The sequence below is a fragment of the Oncorhynchus clarkii genome, chromosome 28 (genome assembly GCF_045791955.1).
Source record: "Oncorhynchus clarkii lewisi isolate Uvic-CL-2024 chromosome 28, UVic_Ocla_1.0, whole genome shotgun sequence".
NCBI lineage: Eukaryota > Metazoa > Chordata > Actinopteri > Salmoniformes > Salmonidae > Oncorhynchus > Oncorhynchus clarkii.
In genome coordinates, this window is record NC_092174.1 from 16,315,868 (window position 1) to 16,334,628 (window position 18,761).

The following is an 18,761-nucleotide window of genomic DNA, read 5'->3' on the forward strand; positions in this document are numbered from 1 at the left end:
GCAAGCCTTTCCTGGGGCTCTGTTCACAAACACTAACAGACCCCACAGGGCCCCAGGACAGCAACACAATTAGTCCCAACCAAATCACTAGAAAACATAATGAGAATTACTTGACACATTGGAAAGTATTAACAAATAAACTGAGAAAACCAAAATGCTATTTGGCTTTAAACAGAGAATACCTGATCACTGTGACTGACCCAAACTTAAGGAAAGCTTTGACTATGTACAGAAACAGTGAGCATAGCCTTGCTATTTAGAAAAGCCGCCGTAGGCAGACCTGGCTCTCAAGAGAAGACACAGTTTAGTGTTTGCAACTTACAGGACTGTTTCGGTTTAATTTTATTATCTTGTTATTTTGTATTAATGTTCAGTTCAATAAACAAACATGATGACTTACCACGCTGCGCTTTGGTCCGACTGCTCTTCCTCATCCGACGACGAAAGCCATTACATTACTGTTCATTTTATTGTTTATTTCACTTTTGTATATGATCTACTTCACTTGCTTTGGCAATGTTAACATATGTTTCCCATGCCAATAAAGCGCCTTGAATTGAAATGAATTGAGAGAGAATCTTTCTCAATATTTCTGTTTATTTTCTCTCTTATGTGGCTGTGTGTATTGTAGAGGTCATCTTCTCCCCATTAGTATTGATGTAATGCTGAGGAGGCTATAGGTCAGGGGAAGTTAACAACCAACCCACTGACACACACCGAGGAGGATAGATATAGCCTAAATGCAGGAAACCACAAACACACACACAGAGAGAGAAAGAGAGAGAGAGAGAGAGAGAGACTGCTAATTTGGTCTTTTATCTAGGGATCGATGTGCAATACCTAAAAGGATGAGGCAGACATGCTGAGCAACTAAAACTGTTCAAGATGACAGCCAGCACTTCAACATCCATGTTGCAGACCTATTTTCCTCAGTACAATAATCACTGTGCTGATGTAAATGGGACATATCCATCTAGTTGGAGTACAGACTACGAGTACGATGACTGGAGTTGAGGGAGCTGATTCTAGATTAGCACTCTGAGACACTTTTTTGAATAGATGCCCAGGCCACTAAGTAATGTCAAGTCATCTCAAATGGGGCCTCAAGGAAAACCTTACCATCACGTGGTCGACATGTACCAGTCTGCGGCCCAATAATTGTAATTCAGTAGCACATGATCTTGAATGTGTTAGTCGGTGTCTAGCCTGAGCGAGATAGTAATCGAGGATTCTGCATCTTCAGTAAGGACTTTGTTGGTACTTGCACAGGCTGCAGCTAGGACTCACAGCTGTGAGTAGACGTTTCACAGAGCTACAGCTCTTTATTTGAATAATGAAATAATAAAGGAATTTGAATGTGCTAAGTAACATTTGAAGACAACCAAAATGGTGCTAAGTGCACTGTACAGGCCATCTTCTTTGGAATGAAACATTTATAAAGATTGTTAAATCTCTCAGATATGCACAATACATATCTGGGAGAGAGAGAGAGACTGTATTACAACACTGTATACTGTATGTAGATGTAATGTAGACAATATTTATTTTGGAACTTTTGTAATTTTGTTTATTATCTATTTCACTTGCTTTGGCAATGTTAACATATGTTTCCCATGCCAATAAAGCCCCTTAAATTGAAATTGAGAGAAAGAGACAGAGAGACAGAGACAGAGAGAGAGAGAGACAGAGACAGAGAAAGAGTGAGAGACAGAGAGACAGAGAGAGAGAGAGACAGAGAAAGAGTGAGAGAGAGACAGAGAGAGAGAGAGAGAGAGAGAGAGACAGAGGGAGAGAGAGACAGAGAGAGAGACAGAGACAGAGAGACAGAGACAGAGACATAGACAGAGAGAGAACATACAAGCGTAGTTCTCCAACCAGTTTACAATACAAAGTTAATGCTTCTGCTCACAGATCCTGTTGAGATGAGTGGCACATGAAAAATCATCCCAGTTCCCTTCTACCGGTCCAATGCTGATCTCAGCACAATCTTCCTCCATTTTGTTATCAGGATTTTTTCCCATCCAGTAGCTTGTGGTCAGTGGAGTACCATCCACCCATTTCCAGGTCCTCTCTTTGTCTTTGTCAGTCAGGCCAATCCAGATCCTCTTGTTCAGATTAGTGAGAAATGTCTGCTCCTCTTTGCTATTTATGATCACCAGGTCTGCTCCTCTCTCAATGCAGTCCTGTCTGCTCTCATCCCAGGAGTTTACCTCAGAGGAGATGTAATACCAAGTGGACTGAAACAGCGTCCAGCCTTTAGGCCCAGCTTGTTTTAGGTCAGAAAAGCGCTCCTGAAGCCTGTCTCTCGCCGACTTCAACTGGTAACCTTAGCCAGGTTATTGAAGCTGGTCTGTAGCTGGTCTATCTCCTTGGTCATGGTGTTGAAGGTGGTCTGGAGCTGGTCCCTCTCCTTTTTCATGGTGTTGTAGCTGGTCTGTAGCTGGTCTGTCTCCTTTTTCATGGTGTTGTAGCTGGTCTGTAGCTGGTCTGTCTCCTTTCTCATGGTGTTGTAGCTGGTCTGTAGCTGGTCTCTCTCATTAGTTATGGTGTTGAAGCTGATCTCTAACTGGTATTTTTTCTTAGACAGGTTGAAGTTGCTGACTTTACAATCCTCAAACCCACTGATGATATTCTTGTGGTAAAAACCCAGACCTACAATCCCAGCCAGTAGGAGAACACACAGCATCCCCAGACAAACTGCAGCAGCTCTGGATGGTCTCCTACCTGAGTTATCATAACTTCAGGGGTTAGCAACTGGTCTGTCCTTAGAGGTGGCATCCTTCTTGGTCTCTTCTCTTGAGTCCTGAGAGGCGATGGCATCTTCATTCTCATTTTTGCTCGCCCCTTTGTTACATAATTGGTCCATATTGGCATTCTTATCCTCTGACATCTCCATGTTCTACCACGGTCTCAACTACTATTACCAGACGACCGACCACAGAATATGTTCTAGTATGAAGTTGTGTTCTGAACATTTTATAGATGTCTTAACACCAATGGGCATGCCATATTAGGCAGACAATACAAAACATTGAATGTGATTGGCTGCTAAATAGGTGCGAATATAAGACTTCACAAGAATCAGGATGTGGCTGTGTTTGGGATCTGCAAATGAATCTTCTTCTTTATGTTGATTTTTGACAAAGAAGCAGATTCCTAAATGTGCTATCGCTGTATCTCTCTATCTGGAGCTGTAACCACTGCTAGACAGGGAACTTCCATTTCAGGAAGTCGGTTGAGTCCAAATGATATGTCCATACCCCTGCCACCTGTTTGTGAAAGAATATAAAAATGGATTGCTTTTTCAAAATGAATTGCTTCTGCAACAACCAGATTCCTTTACCCCTCCATCTGTTGCTATTTTAGACCTAACCACTGGTAGACAGGAAACTGTCATTTCAGGAAGTCAGCTGAGTTTGTTGAGTACTAGGCCTACCTGTTTTAATCATCTAGATGTGCTACAACCCTAGGAGTGTTCATTTGACATGTTTCCTTATGCAAAATAAAGACAAATCAATCAATAATCAAGATACACCAATCAGATAACAACACATGAACAATACAAGCAAGCAACCTAAAAGATAGAAACAAACTAAACAGCAAAGCCAGTTTTGTTAGATCACATCACACTGGCAGGCAGAGTAAGATCCATTATATCATGATGACAAGACGCATGGACCAAGCGGCCAATGCCTCTGGGGATGCCCACGAATCAGACCAAACAGACCGGGGGTTTAGGAAGCCAATGGGAGGGAGAAATTCTTCCTTGGTTGTTCATTGTCTCAACATCTAAATGCACAACTTAAATTGGAGCCAGTGTTGTAAGTAGCTGAACATGTCATGACTGCAACTTTGTGGAAGTGACAAACACACATTTTCATTATCATCAAAAACGATATATATATTTCCACATCAAGGAGTGCCTTTGTTTTGATTGCCTGCACGTGCACGTTTCAGCGCGACACAACCGTTAGACCTAATAATACGTTTATGCACGTGAGCTTAGCTAGGTAATGTCACCATGACACCTTCTACATGTAGCGTTCAGGGATTTCTATTGGAGAAGCAGCTCCTCGTAGTAAACACTCTTAGGTTATAGGCTTTGGGTTTCTCAGGCAAGGTCAATAATCAGCTGTGGATCTCCTGAAAGTTTGGATGTGTAATACTTTTATGTGTGTGAGTTATCAAAAGGTCCCTTGCGGACATCTAAAATAGCGAAGGCAGTTGTTGCTCAGTGCCTTGTCTCTTTCACCTTTCGTGGCATTGTAGCCGTTCTTTATCTGGTCCTTCTCTGTCGTCTGTTTGTTGTTGCTGGTCTGTAGCTCATTTTTCTCTTTAGCCAGGTTGTTGAAACTGACCTGTAGCTCGTCTGTTTCGTTATACAGTTTTCCACAACTGGTAAGCAGGTCTTTCCCCTCCCTGTAGCTGGTCTCTCTTCAGCCAGGTTTCTGTTGCATGTCTTTAGTCTCTTTCATTTTTCATGGTGCTATAGATGTTCTGTAATTGTGACGGACCGGTTCAATTCGGTCCTATGTACTGTAGCAAAATTGGACATTTTGTTTTTCACATTGGATAAAAGTAGAGACTCGAAAATTGTATAGCATACACTGCTGTTCAGGAACTATGGGAAAGTCATTCTGCTTTAAACGTGCATGTCACGTGTGCTCCCTCTCCGGCCTCTAGGTCACCAGGCTGCTCATTATGGCGCACACCTGTCACCATCGTTACGCGCACCTGCGTGTCATTAGACTCACCTGGACTCCATCACTTCCCTATATATGTCACTCCCTTTGGTTCCTTCCCCAGGCATCGTTGTTTCTGTTTCAGTTTCGTGTCTGTGCGTTGTTCGTGTTTCTTGTTTTGTATTATGTTTTCATTTATTTATTAAATGATTCACTCCCTGAACTTGCTTCCCGACTCCCAGTGCACACAGTTTACAGTTTATAAACTTGTAACCCCACTTTAGGGAAAATGGCCTTTGAATGTTTTGATACACCTACTGGAGAGAGAGAGCTCTTCTTTGTCTACATTCATTCAGAATCATTCACACCTTCTTAAGGCTTAGCCCCACCCATCTCTTTAAGGATTCACATGTGAGGCCAAGTGCTAAACAGAGTGAGTAAGGTAGTGTAGTGTAGTAAACAACCAAAGATTTCAAGAATAAATGTGAAAAGTAAAAGTAGTAGCAAACATACACTTTATTTAGTCTTTGGCCTTTATCCTAATCTGACTTTGGTGCAGGTCATGTTGTTCTTCATATTACCGTCTCTGGTAAAACACACACCTTATAAAATAAAATCTACGTTTATTTGTCACATGCACAGTATACAGAAGGTGTAAACGGTACAGTGAAATGGATACTTGCATATTTGCATAGTAGCAATATCAAAAATAGAAAGTGTCCAGATAAATACTGTATAAATATTTATTAGTTATTAGATGATTCTTACCCAGACACACGTGTCTAAATTGATGGGTCATGTTAAATAAATACTATAACTATCCCCCAGCCACATCTATCTAAGTGGATGGGTCACTATTGTCCAGACATGTTCATGAAATACAATAGATGACCGTAATCACCCCAGACACACCGGGCTAACTTGATGGGCCATGTAATCATCTGGCGAAGTGGAGTCTTTTGTTTAGACATGTAGCTAGCTAGTTGGCTAAATAATTCACCCAATGGTGCTTTCAAGACAAATGGGAACTTGGAAAAATATGAGGTCCAATCATAACGTCAATGATCTTCAGGTCGGAAAGTCGGGGCTCTAGAAAGATAGCCGAGTTCACGTGTCTGAATTCTGAGTTGGCTGACCGTTCAAAACGAATTTTCCCACTCTGTGCAATTTTTTTTCTGAGTACCCAGTTGTCTTGAACGCACTGAAGTCAGAAGTCTGGGATTTCCATGTTCCCAGTTCTTTTGAACTATTGCTATAACTAGCAATGCATATAGCTTTCTGAGATACAAATAATATTACTACACAGATCATACACATACATAGCAAGCCAGCCAGCTAACGTTAGCTAGCTAGTTAACAGTATACTTTTACTTGCAATGTAAAGTACTTTCTGACAAAATTAGAAACACATAATATCTGAAACGCTTCTCCCTCTCTGTCACAGATTCCATGGTTACCCTTAGCTTGAAGATGTAATCCGGAGACAGGTGTTTTATACAATAGCCTTCTGTGTTCTCTTTTCGACTCCTTCAGTATATTTGCAATCAAACACTAGAATGTTTCCAGCTCCTTAGCTATCATACTCTGCTCCTACAGGCATTCCATTGATTTCAAAACTCGGTCAACTTCTTCTGTGACAACAACACTGTTTCCATCCCCGTCACTGTCATCAGAAGACTCTACGATGTCTGGTTCAATGAAAATGTGTTTACCTAAATCAGGGATTTCCTCTTTGTCTGATTCATTTTCCGAGTGGCACGATCGTCTTCCAGAAAGTAGTCCATCACAACGTTTTCCAACGGATCTTTGTCGATACGATAGCGCCTGTTAAATTCAGGGCAGCACTTTTGCAGTTCTTCATGATATCTTTAAAAAAGCTGATTAAAGAAAAGATTGTCTACACATACTGAGCAGCTCATGTTATAGACAGAAGCATGCTACATGGACAATCTGATCTCATCTCTCGGCATGTCCAGCCCATCTACTATCTCAGCCAATCATGGCTAGCTGGAAGGTTCCTGAATTTGTCCGTTGCTAAACCAACTAGGCTCGTAATTTAACAATTTTATTTGTATTTACAGATTGCATACAAGTGTGCTATTAAGGCACGTGAAAGTTCATATGTTCCAGAAGGTACTTCTGCCAAAAAAAACTCATTTTTTCAAAAAAATACATGTTTACGTTCAAATGCCTCTCCTGTGATGTAGTGACATGCGACATATGCCTAGTTTCCTGAAACTAGTCAGAATTGAGTTCTCTCCTTTGCCAGATTGTTATAACTGGTCTATAACAATTCTCTCTCTTTTGTCAGGTTGTTGTTGGAAGCTTTATAATCTTCAAACTCACTGATTACTTTGTTGTGGTAGAAACACAGACCTATGATCCCAGCCAGTAGGAGAACACACAGCAGTGCCAGACACACTGCAGCAGCTCTGAAGGGTCTCATCCCTCCCCCCTCAGCCCATGTGCCTGTCATCGATGTCTATTTTTGTTTTTTATAACATTTGACACTGTCAGTGATTTATTTAGAATTCAAGGCACCAGCATGGCTACCATAGCATTCTGCACCAATACGCCATCCCATCTGGTTAACACTTAGTGGGACTATCGTTTGTTTTTCAACAGAACAATGATCTAACACACTTCCAGGCTGTGTAAGGGCTATTTGATGAAACAGAGTGATGGAGTGCTGCATCAGATAACCTGGCCTCCACAATCCCGTGAAATCAACCCAATTGGGATGGTTTGGGATGAGTTGGACCGCAGAGTGAAGGAAAAGCAGCCAACAAGTGCTCAGCATATGAGGGAACTCCTTCAGGACTGTTGGAAAAGCATTCCAGGTGAAGCTGGTTGAGAGAATTCCAAGAGTGTACAAAGCTGTAATCAAGGCAAAGGGTGGCACTGTGAAGAATCTAAAATATATTTGGATTTGTTTAACACTTTTTCGGTAACTACATGATTCCATGTGTTATTTACCGAGGTGATCCCTGCACAGGAACACCTCAGCGGAAATTTCAGAGCGCCACCTATAGTACTATAGTATAGTACTCGATAAATCTCAAACTTTCATTAAAACACACATGAAAGGTACTGAATTAAAGCTACACTCGTTGTGAATCTAGCCACCAAGTCAGATTTGTAAAATGCTTTTCGGCGAAAGCATGAGAAGCTATAATCTGATAGCATGCACCCCCCCAAAATACCAGAATGTCACCTAAACAACAGATTTTGCGGTAGCCGGCGCTACACAAAACGCAGAAATAAAATATAAAACATTCATTACCTTTGACGAGCTTCTTTGTTGGCACTCCTATATGTCCCATAAACATCACAATTGGGTCTTTTTCCCGATTAAATCCGTCATTGTATACCCAAAATGTCATTTGCTGAAGGCCAGTCATTTCCTGGAAAATGCCCCTTTACAAGACGCAACGTCACTTTTAAAAATTACAAAAGTTGCCTATAAACCTTTACAAATCACTTGAAACTACTTTTCTAAACCAACTTTAGGTATTAATAAACGTTAATAGTCTATAAAATTGATCACGGGGCGATCTGTATTCGATAGCAGCAAGTCTGGAAATCATCGGCCATGTTTTCATTTTCACAACATCCTGTGGTGCGCCCCAAGTCAGGAAGGGCCTATTCGTGACGTAACCAATGATAAATGAGACAGAAATTGACAGCAATGGCGACATCGTGTGAAAGCTGTAGGCGTTTACAGGGGATTCGCATATATTTTCTGTCGCCTTAAACAATTCATTCAACAATTCATGAATGGCGGATTAATATTATTTTTGTGTTTTTGGTAAACAGTTTTACCAGGGATTTTTACTCCTAAACACGTTCTGTTATAGCCACAGACTCGATTGAACCAGTTTTAGAGACTTCAGAGTGTTTTCTATACACACATACTTATCATATGCATATACTATATTCCTGGCATGAGTAGCAGGACTTTGAAATGTTGCGCGATTTTTAACAAAAAGCTGCGAAAATTCGCAGCATCCTAAAGAGGTTGAGAGTTTTGATGTCTTCACTATTATTCTACAATGTAGAAAATATAAAAAATAAATATAAATTCTTGAATGAGCACGTGTGTCCAAAATTTTGACTGCAACTGTATATGGTTTCAGAAATGTGTTTACATAAAGAGTTGAGGTGATACTAACTGAGGGTCCCTCTCTTTTGGCATTGTAGTGTCAAAAACTCTTCGTAGCTGTGTTGTGACTTTTCAAGATACTGTATGTTTCTAATCATCCCCCCTCTCTCTGGTCTCTACTTTGTTTGTCTCACAGTGGGAGGAGGTGAGCGGCTACGACGAGAACCTCAACACCATACGGACCTACCAGGTGTGCAACGTGTTCGAGCCCAGCCAGAACAACTGGCTCCTCACCACCTTCATCGACCGACGTGGAGCTCAGAGGATCTACGTGGAGATGCGCTTCACCGTGCGTGACTGCAGCTCCATCCCCAACGTTCCCGGCTCCTGTAAGGAGACCTTCAACCTCTACTACTACGAGACGGACTCGGTTATCGCCACTAAAGGAACCGCCTTCTGGATGGAAGCCCCCTACCTAAAGGTTGACACCATCGCGGCTGACGAGAGCTTCTCCCAGGTGGACTTCGGAGGACGGTTGATGAAGGTCAACACGGAGGTTCGGAGCTTTGGCCCACTGTCGAAGAACGGGTTCTACCTGGCGTTTCAGGACTATGGTGCCTGTATGTCGCTGCTCTCGGTCAGAGTGTTTTATAAGAAGTGCCCAAGTGTGGTGCAGAACTTTGCCATCTTCCCTGAGACCATGACAGGGGCTGAAAGCACCTCCCTGGTCATCGCTAGAGGAATCTGCATCCCGAATTCAGAGGAGGTGGACGTGCCCATAAAGCTGTACTGCAACGGAGATGGCGAGTGGATGGTTCCTATCGGGAGCTGCACCTGCAAGGCCGGGTTCGAGACTGATAACGGGAACGTCTGCCGAGGTAAGGAGAAAAAACTGTCCATAACCATATGAATGTTGTTTGTGTTAGTTTTACTGTCCATCACCATTCCCATAACCCAATGGAACCCGGAAACCTTGAAATAACCATATTTGGTTTGCGGTGGAATCAATTTCCATGGATTTATTCTGAATGTGTAGCTGTTTCCAGTTTGGGAATTTGATTTGTGTTGAACCTCAGTCCCAGACACGAGAGTTGTAAACAATTAATTGTCTTTTGTATTTTAACACTTCACCATGACTGAAGACTTGCAGTCGATCTAATCACACAGGTTCTACGGGAATTGTTCTATTTTAGGTGAGGTAGGTGCATAAGAAGACATCATCTTATTCTTTATTGTAACAGGCCACTGGCGATTACATAGCTCTCTTTCCTGACAATGCTTTGTTGAGCGTGCATTATTGACTGTGTTTCATATATTTTGCAGAATGCGGTGCACTGTAGTTCTCCGTTGATTACATACATCTCAAGCATGATAGAGAGGCACATTATCATTGTTTCCTAATCTGTTGAGATGGCGAGGGCTGCTGCACTACAGATGCCGAGTGATGTACGGTGGTGTATCATTCAATAATGGAAAACCACAAATGCTTGTGTTACCAGCTCCAACAGTACACAAGAATGTCATGCAAATACACAAATAATAAAACAAATCTAAAGAAGAAATCAAGAAATGACAGAACAAGTGCCAGAATCCAGAATATAAATACATGGTATGTATAGACCAGTGGCGGTCAGTGCAATTTAAGATGAGGGAGGATGATATTTTTTTCATGAGCATGGCATTATATCTATCACAGCATATTGGAAGACTGTCATTCATATTCCATTCACCCACTTCAATGTAACAGCGATAGGTTTAGGCTACTAAATGATACCTTAATTTTCACTATACACATAATGAGGTTGCTACAAGCTAGCTTATGAATGAAAGTTTACAACGTAGGTGCACACATGTCGAGAGAAAATGTTTGTGCCAGACAGTGACACGTGGACAGACAGGGACACATTCAGTACCACCTTGCACAGTCTTGCCTGCATCTTGCTGATCTAGGGTGTAAATATTAGTACAACAGTTGCAAACGATAGTTTCTATTGGACAAATGAATGTATTTTTACCCCCGTTTCGTTTGCTTCTGTTTAAGAAACGTTTTTCAACAGAATCTGTGGAATGAATACACCCCTGATCACGCATAAACACAATTCACTTTCATAGAAGCCACATTGTATTCATTCTAGCCTCTAGGCGCTCTCCTCCTCTCACCTTTTCCCTTCGTTTGTGGACTTCAATGAACAACACATCAGCTGTATGTGACCAGGTGAAAAAAAATCTCCAAGCCAAACATGTCATAATTGCTACATCGTTGTCCCCATATTAGCTAAGGTAACGTCCTAGTCAGCATAGCTAATAGAACTAATGCGTTAGTAAACCCGCTACAATCATCAAGTAACGTTACAGTGTGCAGTCAGTAAGCAGTTTAGCAGTTACACCTGGCGGGCAGCGGTGGTAATAAATCAATAAAACCAAAAGCTTACCTTGACTTGGAAGAGTTCAGCTAGCTAACATAGCATCCCTCTGTTTGAGCCAGGTGTTTGAGTAACTAAACTAAACAGCTAGCTAACATAGCATCCCTCTGTTTAAGCAGGGTGTTTGAGTAACTAAACTAACCAGCTAGCTAACATAGCATCCCTCTGTTTGAGCAGGGTGTTTGAGTAACTAAACTAGCCAGCTAGCTAACATAGCATCCCTCTGTTTGAGCCGGGTGTTTGAGTAACTAAACTAGCCAGCTAGCTAACATAGCATCCCTCTGTTTGAGCCGGGTGTTTGAGTAACTAAACTAGCCAGCTAGCTAACATAGCATCCCTCTGTTTGAACCGGGTGTTTGAGTAACTAAACTAGCCAGCTAGCTAACATAGCATCCCTCTGTTTGAGCCGGGTGTTTGAGTGGACAACAACATGTCAGTTCATGCTGCAAGAGCTCTGATAGGTTGGAGGCCGTCCTACAGAAGTTGTCATAATTACGGTGTAAGTCTATGGAAGGGGGTGAGAACCAAGAGCCTCCTCGGTTTTCTATTGAAGGCAACGTACCAAGAGGAGGACGGAAGCTAGCTGTCCTCCAACTACACCATGGTGCTACCCTAGAGAGTGTGGTTGAAGCTAATGTAGAACTTAATTGAAAAAGGGTGTGTTCTAATCAATTATTTGGTGACGTGAATATATTTAATATAGTTTTATCTAGAAAGGATAACTTTGTCGATGTTTGAGGAGGATGGTTTACCCTTTCCTGCTCTGAGGAGCCTCCACTGGTATAGACAGTATATAATTTGTAAAGGAAATCGAATGTACAGTAGTAGGTATATTAGGACCTCTCTCTCTCTCTCTCTCTCTCTCTCTCTCTCTCTCTCTCTCTCTCTCTCTCACACACTCACACACACACACACACACACACACACACACACACACACACACACACACACACACACACACACACACACACACACACACCAAGTATAAAATTAGTTCAAGGTCTCTGATGATAATATGGTGTGCTCAGCCCTCCCAATACAGTGCCTTATTGGGTCCCTCTGGAGGTGTGAGGGAGAATGTGTGGAGCGGAGATAAGATTGATTGACGCCCATCTGCTACGATCAATACATAGATATGAGGGCAGTGTGTGTGTGTGGGCGTGTGCCTGCCTTTGTACTGTACATTGCTGTCTCCTGCTCTACACACACAGTCCTTGGCCAAGTAAAAGATGACTTTGATTTGCTTGAACTTGAACAACTGATACGGGATCAAATATGTCATAATTTCACTAATGGTGAAGGTTATAGTTCCGTTAAAAGATAATCAGATCCTAGATCTGTGGTGAAAGGCAACTTCTGCCTGCAGTGTTTTGATCCTATTTAAAATGTACCTAGATCAGATCCAACCCCAGGCAAGGTCCCTCTTATCAATACAGATGCTGTGATTATGAACTGTGCTGAGAACGACTGTGTAGTCACACAGTTTTACTCTCTGAAAAGAACTCAGAAGAGCAGCTCTTCCTCCAGACGCAAAGTTACTCTGACAACATTGTGCTGAGTGGTGATGAAGCCTGTCAAAACAACTATTCAAAAACAGGGTTCAGATCAACAGTGTGAATGAATACGGCTTTTAAACATAGTAGGGTGGATAACAATGCTTTGAATACACACACCGCAGACACACACCTCCAGCTATCGCTCTACCATCTCCCCGTTCCTTATATCTCCTCCCTCTTCCATATCTGTCTCTGTTTCTGCTATATCCTCTTCTTTCAAGACAGTTAAAAGAAAGGCCTATGCACTTGAGCAGAACTAAGGATGCAGATAGAGACAGTGATGTCCAAAGCCTCTCCATCAGTTTGTCTTAACAGACTGAGATGAAATGGGTGAGAATAACAACACAAGCCATCTGTATTAGGATTGTGCTATACACAGAGCAAATCTCATTGGCTTGGACAGATATACTGTACTGAATAGATTCCCTTTCCATTGCTACCTCTCTCTCTCTCTCTGTACCTTTCTCTCTCTCCCTCTCCATCTCTCCCTCTCTACTGTTTTTCCTCTAATCCTGAGAGTAATTGGAGTATAGGTGCCCCGTTGTTTTTGGAGGAGGTATGGGGGTTGTTTGCAGGGGGTTTCACACACGCGCGCGCACACACACACACACACACACACACACACATACACACACACACACACACACACACACACACACACACATAAACACACACACACATACACACACCTACCCCGGCAGGCAGGCATTACAAAGCCCCTTTAAACGGAAGAGGCGACGTGGGCTACCGCTAATTCTCACAATCCCCCTGACTCCCTTCTTCTAAGTGGCCTCAAAAAGTAGACTTCCTGCCGAGCTGTCTCTCAGAATCTCTCTCTATCTCTCGCTCTCTTTGCATGTCTTTCTCACTCTCTCTCTCACACTCGCTCTGCCTTTGTATTTGTCTTTCTATCGCTCTCTCTATCCTTTTTTTGCCCTCTCTCTTTCTCCCTGTCTCTTTCTGTCTTTTTCTCTGCTCTCTCTCTCTCTCTCTCTCTCTCTCTCTGATTTAAAAGCACAAACTGTGGGAGGTATGAAAAACAGGACCCAGGTGACTAGAGGAAGGACAATATAGGAGTGTTCATTATAGAAGGAGAGTAGACTTGGGCGGTATCAGATTGTCATACCCTCATACCGACCTTGTGCCATACCAGGATGTTCGGAATTACCAGCACTGAACATGTACTATGAAGATTAGCAATGCTAACAAGTAGGTAAAATCCCGTAGCTAACTAAATGCTAAGGAGCACATTGGAAACATTGTATACAGTCACAGACCTAAAGTATTTGCAGGACAGATTTCCCAGCTCATAAAGTTATACACGTAACTAAAATATGCTACTCACAGTTAGCTGCACGCACAAAACAACTATTAGACTGCAAGGCTCCAGGGGGGGATTCTCTGCTGTTATCAAGAGAAGCTGTATTTTGGAGAGAGAGAGAGAGAGAGAGAGAGAGAGAGAGAGAGAGAGAGAGAGAGAGGCAAACAGTCTGTTGGTCATACTGATATCCATCTGGAGACAGATAGCGTGACTAAAACTATTCTTTGAACAAAGAGAGAGCAGAAGTGGTACACAGACACACAAACACACGCAGATGCCGTGACTGTAAAGTAGTCTAAGCCCTCTGAATGCTCTCCATCTCCCCTAATAACACAGTCTCTGAGGTTTGAAATAGAGGGTTGCCCATCTCCAGTGTGAGTCTCTGTAATGACTCAAACGAGAGGCAATCCCTGCCTTTTATTTTCCACACAATCTACTTTCATGGATCTTGTAATCCGTTATTTAAACAGGGAAATGTGATCTTAAAGTGCTTGCAGAAGCCGAGCAGTTTGAGCAGCCAATCAATTAGAGGTCAGTGAAACAAGATGGCCTCCGAATGGAGCCTGATGTAATTGCCCATTAGAGATGACGAAAAAGGAACAAAAAGAATATGAGAGCATGCAATTTCATGCTGAAATAATTCCCCTCGTTGAGGGAAGCACTGAGAAGGTAGAGAGGGAAAGGAGGACTGGGAGGGAGAGGAGGGCTGGAAGGGAAAGGTAGGGTGTATGCTGAATGCAGAATGGGTATTCATAGACGGAAGCTTGTCGATTGTAAAGGGTGTGTTTTGTGGGAAGTGGAGTGGATTATTTCAGCGTGTGTGCATTAGAGCTGGGCGATACATTAACAGTATGGCTGTCGTCGACTAAAACAAAATCTTGAAAGACCGAAAGTTGTCTGTTCTTTCGACCAATCGATTGCTCAAACGTGTATTTTTCCATATATAGACACACCCTAGGTGTTTTAATAAAATCAACTATATGCATTGGTCTTGTTTGATGCGTTAAGCTTACGGTTGGATGCCTCAAGAGGGGGCCAGAGATCTAGATAACCAGAAGAAGAAAAACGTAACCTGACCCAACTATTGTCCTCCTGCTCCTGCAGGCTTTTGTAGATTCTGCCATCACTCATCTGAAGTTGCCGGTAATAGGATACATGAGGAGACGTTTCCACTGATCAGAACATTTTTCCCTTCCACACTGAGTGGTCATAGAAAGGTCGAGAGAGCTGGAAAGAATGTTCAAATACATTGATCAACTATTGTAATTCTCAATGGATGTAAAAACAGACTTTGTTTGCTGGCTGTTTGAGGTGAAGAAAACATTACTTTATGAAGCTCCACAGGTCATTAGTGGTGGTGTGTTAAGCCAATCAGAAATACTATCAGATCCCCAAATGGGCACATTTATATTCCTACATTTGCGTGCAGGCCATGTAGCATATAGACCTATTTCTATGCCTGCTCATCCTTACCCAACATCGACAGGAGCGCCTCAAATAAAAGACAATGACTAACTTGACAGAGCAGGTAAATGGAATTAAGTTTCTCACAAGTGTAGCATGTGTTGTGCACTCCGCAAACAATGTTTCCACTCTGACAATGAGGACAGGAAGAATGGAATAATAATATTGAATGCCTTAAAAGAAATGACCATAACCAGGCGGTGATGCTCTCGTTGGTGCAGCTGTAGAACTTTTTGAGGATCTGAGGACCCATGCCAAACCTTTTGAGTCTCCTGAGGAGAGTGCACCAGTACCTCCTGCAGCAAAGCACCCCCACAACATGATGCTGCCACCCATGATGCTGCCACATGATGCTTCACGGCTGGGATGGTGTTCTTTGGCTTGCAAGCCTCTCCCTTTGTCCTCCAAACATATAGATTGTCATTATGGCCAAACAGTTCTATTGTTGTTTCATCAAACGAGGGGACATTTCTCCAAAAAGTACGATCTTTGTACCCATGTGCAGTTGCAAACTGTATTCTGGCTTTTTTATGGCGGTTTTTGGAGCAGTGGCTTCTTCCTTGCTGAGCGGCCTTTCAGGTTATGTTGAAATAGGACTCGTTTTTACTGTGGATATAGATACTTTTGTACCTGTTTCCTCCAGCATCTTCACAAGGTCCTTTGTTGTTGTTCTGGGATTGATTTGCACTTTTCGCACCAAAGTACGTTAATCTCTAGGAGACAGAATGCATCTCCTTCCTGAGCGGTATGACAGCTGTGTGGTCCCATGTTGTTTATACTTGCGTATTATTGTTTGTACAGATGAATGTGGTACCTTCAGATGTTTGGAAATTGCTCCCAAGGACGAACCAGACTTGTGGAGGTCTACAATTCTTTTTCTGAAGTCTTGGCTGATTTCTTTTTATTTTCCCATGAGGCACTGAGTTTGAAGGTAGGCCTTGAAAGATATCCACAGGTACACCTCCAATTGACTCAAATGATTTCAATTAGCCTCTAGAATTTTCCAAGCTGTTTAAAGGCACAGTCAACTTAATGTATGTAAACTTCTGACCCACTGGAATTGTGATACAGTGAATTATAAGTGAAATAATTTGTCTGTAAACAATTGTTAGAACATTTTATTTTATTGTGTCATGCACAAAGTAGATATCCTAACCAACTTGGCAAAACTATAGGTTGTTTACAAGAAATTTGAGGAGAAGTTGAAAAATGAGTTTTAATGACTCCAACCTAAGGGTATGTAAACCTTCGACTTCAACTGTACTTTCCTGCAACCTGCCTCACCCAGTATGGTACAGATCTGCTATTTTATTCCTTATAACTGAAACTTCTATCAGGAGCTAGCCAGCTAACTAGCTACTAGTCGTTGTTAGCCACGGCTAGCGCCCCCCCCCCCCCCCCGGCATCAGCCAGCCTTAGCTCGGACAACACCTGCCAGTCTCGCACGGCTGGTATTTGGGCTAGGCCCAAGTACCAGCTAATTCTAGGGCTACAATACTTCCTCTGCCAATTGGCCTGGACCCTTTATTGTCGACACGGAGCCCCGCCAATCCATCACGACTGGACTGCCGAGGTGATTGCCGATGTGTTCTCAACAGGCTATTCTGTTACGATTTCACCGCAGAACCATCTACTAGCCCCTGCCCGCAAGCTTTTCTGAATGTCCCCTGCTCGCCCAGCTAGTGTCCCCTGCTCGCCCAAACTCAGGTCCTGTATGTACCTAACTGACCCGCTTTGCCAATTCATCGCAAATAATCCGTTGTTGTATTAGCTCTCCTGATCAACACCTGTGATTGCTTTAGGACTCTCTCTAATTTCAATATGCCTTGTCTACTGCTGTCTTGGCTAGATTTGATTGTTTTATTTCACTGTAGAGCCCTCAGTCCTGCTCAAAATGCCTTAGATAGCTCTTTCGACCCACCCACACACATGCTGAGACCTCATCAGATTAATGCCTCCAGAGACGAAACCTCTCTCATCATGACGCAACGCAGAGGTTTACCTCCACTGTACTCACATCCTACCATTGTCTGTACATTATGCCTTGAATCTATTCTACCGCGCCCAGAAACCTGCTCCTTGTATTCTCTGGCCCCAACGCACTAGACGACCAGTTCTTATAGCCTTTAGCCGTACCCTTATCCTACTCTTCCTCTGTTCCTCTGGTGATGTAGTGGTTAACGCAGTTCCTGTAGCCCCCAGTTCCAGTCCTATTCGCCAGGCGCTATCATTTGTTGACTTCTGTAACCGTAAAAGCCTTGGTTTCATGCATGTTAGCATCAGAAGCCTCCTCCCTAAGTGTGTTTTATTCACTGCTTTAGCACACTCTGCCAACCCTGATGTTCTAGCTGTGTCTGAATCCTGGCTTAGGAAGGCCACCAAAAATTCTACAACATTTTCCGCCAAGATAGAACTGCCGAAGGGGGTGGAGTTGCAATCTGCTGCAGAGAGCCTACAGAGTTCTGTCTTACTATCCAGGTCTGTGTCCAAACAATTTGAGCTTCTACTTTTAAAAATCCACCTTTTCAGAAATAAGTCTCTCACTGTTGCCACTTGTTACAGACCCCCCTCAGCCCCCAGCTCTGCCCTGGACACCATATGTGAATTAAATGCCCCCCATTTATCTTCAGAATTTATACTGTTTGTTGACCTAAATAGGGATATGCTTAACACCGTCCTACAATCTAAACTAGATTCCCTCAATCTCACCCAAATTATCATGGAACCTACCAGGTATAACCCCAAATCTGTAAACACGGGCACCCTCATAGATATCATCCTGACCAACCTGCTCTCTAAATACATCTCTGCTGTCTTCAACCAGGACCTCAGCGATCACTGCCTCATTGCCTGCGTCAGTAATGGGTACGCGGTCAAACTTCCACCCCTCATCACTGTCAAACGCTCCCTGAAACACTTCAGCGAGCAGGCCTAATCGACCTGGCCCGAGTATCCTGGAAGGATATTGACCTCATTCTGTCAGTAGAAGATGCTGGGTTATTCTTTAAAAGTGCTTTCCTCACCATCTTAAATAAGCATGCTCCATTGAAAAATGTAGAACCAGGAACATATATAGCCCTTGGTTCTCTCCAGACCTGACTGCCCTTGACCATCACAAAAACATCCTGTGGCTTAGTGCATTAGCATCGAATAGCCCGCCCGATACGCAACTTTTCAGGGAAGTTAGGATCCAATATACACAGGCAGTTAAGA

General features: G+C 42.8%; 2 pseudogenes; one reads left to right on the top strand and one right to left on the bottom strand.

The window, feature by feature from the left end:
• Positions 1-18,761, top strand: part of LOC139386555 (ephrin type-B receptor 1-like) — a 296,455-nt pseudogene that overhangs the window by 140,205 nt on the left and 137,489 nt on the right.
• Positions 1,893-2,686, bottom strand: LOC139387531 (CD209 antigen-like protein E; annotated as a pseudogene).